Here is a 6,000-nt window from a genome sequence, read left to right as displayed (position 1 = left end):
TTATAACAAAATCAGGAAATTATGCTTTCCTTAAAATGCTTTTCGACTTATGTGGAGCCCCTGAGACTTTCCAACGTACGATGGACATTATATTAAAACCTGTCCTCGGAAAATCCTCCTTTATTTATCTTGAAGATATTATTATTTCAAGCGAAAATATTGATAAACACGTAAAAGATTTAAACGAAGTTTTTACTTTATTAAGAGAAGCAGACCTAAAAATGAATGCTTGTAAGTGTAAATTCGCGGCCGAAGAACTGAAGTACTTAGGCTAAAAGATTTCAAAACGCGGTATTGAAACTGAGGATTCAAATATAACTGCAATAAAGAATTACCCAACGCTCAATATTGGGAAAAAGCTCTTTTCTTTCTTAGGCATGTGTAATTACTATCGAGCATTTATAAAGGACTTTGCACATATAGCCGAACCGCTGTTACAATTGAAAAGAAAGAAAGCCAGATTTTCGTGGTCAGCTGAGGGTAACACGGCCTTTGAAAGACTAAAAACTGCACTAATTCAATCGTCGGTCTTAAAATTCCCGGAGGGGGATAAAAATTTCGAAATTTCTGCTGACGCGTCGGATTTTGCTATAGGAGCGGTTTTGGTGCAGAACAAGCAGCCCGTGGCGTATTTTTCAAAAACCCTGAGGCAAACGCAACTAGCATGTATGGCATTATACATAATTATACTGCAACGGAAAGAGAAACTTTGGCTGTACTTTTAGCTCTGCAAAAGTTTTGAATTTATTTCGGTAAGGCACCGATAGTCGTGTATTCAGATCACGCCGCCATTGGGCGACTATACTCTGGAAAAATTTTAAGTCCGCGACTCATAAGATGGGCATTAAAACTGCCATAATTTAACAATTAAACACACATTGGGGATGGAGAATATCGTGACAGACAGACGTGAATATCAGATGTTTTATCTCAAATAAAACTGGATGAAGAAGGAAAACAAATAAAACGCGCCATATTAACATCAAAAGGGTTAGATTCCATTGAAACAATTATTGCCGTAAAAACGGATCCAGAGTATAGGAATATTTATGCATATTTGCAAGGTCCGGATAATTTTGAACATCCGGATATAGTGGCCATAAGGAACAGAGCAGCAAACTATGAAACAGTCGATAAACTATTATTTTGTACTAAAACAACAAATGAGAATAGTGAAATCAAGACAGTCATTCCAGCCGGGTTGCGACTCAGTATTTTATAAGAATTACTTGATTCCCCTACTGCTGGTCACCAAGGCATCCGGAAAACGGTGCGAAGAGTGCGCGAGCCGGTTTTTTTTCTCGCAATTTCAAAGAGTGGTAACGGATTATGTCAGGTTCTGCCATACATGCTAGTTAGTAAACGATGTAAATTATAGCCCTGCCGTGTAGCTTAATAATATAAGAGCTACTTTTCCAAATGAGTTAATTAGAATAGATTTATTGGGCCCATTTCCAAAAAGTGAAAGTAATAGAAATAGATATTTATTAGCTATAGTCGATCATTTCTCAAAATGGTTAGAAATAGTCCCCCTTAAAAGAGCTTCTGCGAAAATTGTAGCCGATTCTTTTCTAAATAAATACATTTTAAAATATGGTGCACCACTTAGGGTAGTATCAGATAACAGCCCCCAATTTGTAAGTCAAATTTTTGAGGAGCTATGTGCAGGGCTTGGCATCCATCTTAAGATGGCCCCTTACAGACCGCATTAAAATATTGCCCAGCGCGTAAACAGGAACATAGTTAAAATCCTACGGAGCAATGTAAAAGCGTATCACCGACGCTGGGATGACTGTGTACCCAGCGTCGGTGAATGAATTGGCGTATGCTGTGGGAACGGCCAAGCACGATACCACGGTAAAGACCCCATGTGAATTAATTTTAGGAAGGAAGATAATTGCCCCATTAGACAAACTGTTCTTTGTCCAGAAAAGGGAGGCAGAATTGAAATAAAAGGATATTCAGAAATTAATTAATGATGCAATCAAAAATTCAGACGTAGCCAGAGGAAAAGAACAATTATATTATAATAAGAAAAGAAGAGACTTTAAACTGAGGACAAAGTATTGAAAAGGAAACATGCATTGCCATCCGCCCCAATAATACGAAGTTGGTTGAAAATACACTGACTACCAATAAATATTTGGACACCTGTGATAGAAAAGAAAAACTAACTTTATTCAAAATCAATAGTTGGTAGAGCCTCCACGAGAGGTAATTACAGCGTGGACCCTCCGGGGCATACTTTCCACAGGTCTTTGTATGACAGCTAGTGGTATTTTCTTCCACCCGGCTTGGAGTTCCTTCACCGATTTTGCACGAGTAGTGCACCCCTGAATTCAGCGATGCAACTCGTTCCTAGAGGTTCTCGATAGGGATCAGGTCTGGACTCTGGGCAGGCCAGTCCATTCGATGAACTCCATTGGCACCTTACGAAGCCTTGGTTAACGTCGAAACATGACAACTGACATTGTCGTCCCGAAAGTAACAGGGGTCCAACCCGTAAAACTGCCACAACGTAGGAAGCACATTGTCATCCAAAATAGTGCAGTAGGCATCGGAGTTGAGCTTACCATGAATGGGGACCAAGGGTTCCAGCCCATACCAGTAGAAACACCCCCAGACCATAATTCCACCTCCGCCAAACTTGACTGTTGGCACAATGCATTCTGGCAGGAGACGTTCTCCAGGTAGACGCTAGACCCAGACCCTGCCATCCGAACAGTAAAGGGTGAACCTTGATTCGTCACTCCAAAGAACCCGTTTCCACTGATTTAAGGTCAAATTTCGATGTGCTTTGCGCCACATTAACGAAGCAGCGCGGTTGGACTTTGTGATCAAAGGCTTATGGGCAGCAGCACGACCATGAAACCAAGCAGATGTGCTTCCTTACGGATGGTATTCATTGAAACAATACTCCCGGATGCCTGTTGAAACTCCTCGCGGATGAGGGCCATCGGTTGGGTGCGGTTCTTCCGAATTTCTCTGGACAGCACTCGTCCGTCTCTATCTCCCAGTTTCGTTGGTCTGCTGACTCGGGGCACATTCCGACAATCACCGTTCCCCTTCCACTTCTTAATCACATAGGCCACTGTCGAGTTTGGGTACTTCAGATCGCTAGATATATACCTTAAGGATAGGCCACATTTGTGATACCCGATAATTATACCTTTCTCGAAATCATAGAGCTCCGAACTTGCATGCGACTAAAGCAGATGCTGTTTCCTACACGATATATACCGGCGGAGTTCGTGACGTACCTTAGGACCGCAGATATCGTCATTTGCATAGTTGTCCAAATACTTATTGGTAGTCAGTGTATTTATTTCAGTTTTGCCTCGAAAAGAGAAATGTTTGTTTAATTTAGCAAGACGTTTACAATTTTGTATTTAACAAGAAGCTTACAATTTTGCATTTAGTGAGAAGTTTACAATTTTGTATTTAGCAAGAAGCTTACAATTTTGTGTATAGCAAGAAGCTAAAAAGATAATTTTTGTATTATGCAAGTAATTTAAAATTTTTGTATTAAGCAAGTAGCTTTAAATGTTTATAAAAAGCAAGAAAGTTCAGCAAATAATTTTGGCAGATTTAGAACGAAATGTTAACTTTGGTGGTAAAGACTGTGGTAGTAAAATGTTTGTATGATATCAAAAAAACGAACTTCGTTACTCAAATTGTTAGAAATTCATGCATGTAATTAATTTATGCTTATTTTCAGCTGAGTAAAGTAAGAAATTATTTATGTAAAAATGTTTGAATACTTAAAAGTATTTTGTATGCCTGAAATACGTGCATAGAATGAAAGAGTAGTCTATGTTACTTATGAATTGCACTAAAAGAAAGTTAAGATAAATTTAGAATGAATGTAAAGTAAAATGTTAGGATCTCCAGCCAAAACTAATTCTCACTACCGTTAGCACCTCAGGCTGAGATTTGATTGTAAGGTATCTGTCTAGGTCTAATTGGTTTAATTCTAACAAGTAAATGTGAGGTAGTCGGTAAGTGTTGTACTCGTTTTACATAAAGCTTCAACGCATTTTACAATATACAATGCTGTAGAGCAAGGAGATGTCTTAAGGTGGGTAAAGCGATTGAAATGAGTAAAGGTAGGAAAGGTTGAATTGTTAAAAGAAAGTGTGGCAAGTTTAAGATATGTTTAAGCACGTACTAAACTATTCTTCCGGATGCCTGGAAGGAGACAGAACAAGAAATGCTAAAGAAGATATTGTAAATATATACCACATTTCCCAACTGTAAAACCTTAAATTTACTTAAAATGCAGAGTAAGATTGTGAAGGTGAACTCACATGTAGATTTTAGAATTTAGCTATCTTATACAGGCTTTTAAAGCCTTGCTATGCAATAGTTTCTGGCGAGGGAAAATGTAGGTTTTTCCTTATTTTACATAACAAATTTATTTTAAGTGTGATACCTTAGCTGAACTTCTCAACTTCCCCTCACATTCACTCGCCAGGATATAAATTTAATGTTAAGTGAAGTGTTTATTTAAACGGGTGAATCTCTCAGTTTATTCAGAGCGTGTTTCGCTAGCATAGAGCACGTTTCCTTGTCGTTTCGCTGTTATGCTAGTAAGCCTCTTGGCCATATCGGATTAATCATCACGCCGGTTTAGGTTTATGTGAGTCCACCTGGTAGGCGTAACTTAAAGTGCTATCTTGCACTATTTTAGTTTAGGTTTGACTTAAATTATATTCTACGTTTTAGTTTCATCGTTGGACGGTGCCTTTGCAACGCATGAAGACCGTGCCTTTTCTGTTAACTATTTTGAATTAATTAAAGGGTTATTTTCACCCTTCTTCTTGAGTCAGTAGTTTTCTTCACGCCTGTGTGAGAATTCGCCAGCTCATTTTAGGATCTACTTTAGTTTATGTGGAACAAGAAAGTAAGACTATAGAGTCACATTCAAAATGGAAGCTATAATCAACTTAGTTAAGTTAGGTATTTTTGAAGTCTTAACTTATGATACATGGTAGAAAATAAAAATAGGCTTATAAGGTATTTTCTCCCTTCTTTCTGCATGCCTTCGACCTGTAAAGGTAGCACACTCAGCACGTATTCGAGAGGTCCAGGTTCGTGTCCTAACGAAAGGGTTGCTCATTTTTCATTTCTCCAGCATCAGATAACCTAATAAATCTACAGTGGATTAGCGCCCGAACTAAAAGTGGTGGATGATGATTCTTCACCACCAGGATTTGGCGATTGGGTCCCCTAATTCTCTTTTCAAATAATTGCCACCAAGTATTATCGCCCTGTATTATATTTAAAGAAATTAAATTATGAAAAATCTGCATGATTGTATGCAGGTTTCTCGCATTGTGAAAAAACAATGATATCTAGAGCCATCAAATTTTGAATAACGTACTCGTTTACCCGAATATGGGCACTTGGAAGCCCCAATTCTGAATATGTTTTATTATCTATTGCATATTCTGTAAAACTCTAACGAATTTTTGATTAAAAGACTCAATTTCAAAGCGAGCAATGTACGGAATAAAACATTTTTATCTCAAGCGTGCGAGACTGTCTATCGGAAATTCTTCAATTATACTGTTTTTAAATATTTTTAGCCCAAAGGAACGTTAGCTTAAATGCTCTCGAAAAGTGTATGTGTCTACAAATGAAAAAAAAAAAAAAAAAAAAAAAAAGTACTTTTTGGGCGTAATATAAAATCTGAAAGCTTTCAGATCTTTTTTATTGTTTGACTTTGATTTTTTTTGTTTTTGTTTTTTACGTGTATGTGTGTGTGTGTAATGTGACGCAGACATAGGAAGACCGGAAAGGCAAGCGATAAAAGATTTTTACTTGGTGCCTGAATTAACCGTGCAAGCAGAATTCTAGAAAATTGCGCCATTGGCTCAGAGCTACAGCAAGTGTTTCTGAATCTGATAGCCTTTAAGATGGCATCTATTCCAAAATACACACATTTTTTTTAAACATTTGTACAGGAAAATAAAGGTTATCCCAGAATGGAAGGAATAC

The sequence above is a fragment of the Stegodyphus dumicola genome, chromosome 10 (genome assembly GCF_044657685.1).
Source record: "Stegodyphus dumicola isolate Sdum_Otavi_A_Nest chromosome 10, ASM4465768v1".
NCBI classification, from domain to species: Eukaryota; Metazoa; Arthropoda; class Arachnida; order Araneae; family Eresidae; genus Stegodyphus; species Stegodyphus dumicola.
The sequence above is the reverse complement of the archived record's forward strand: the minus strand, read 5'-3'. Positions refer to the sequence as shown.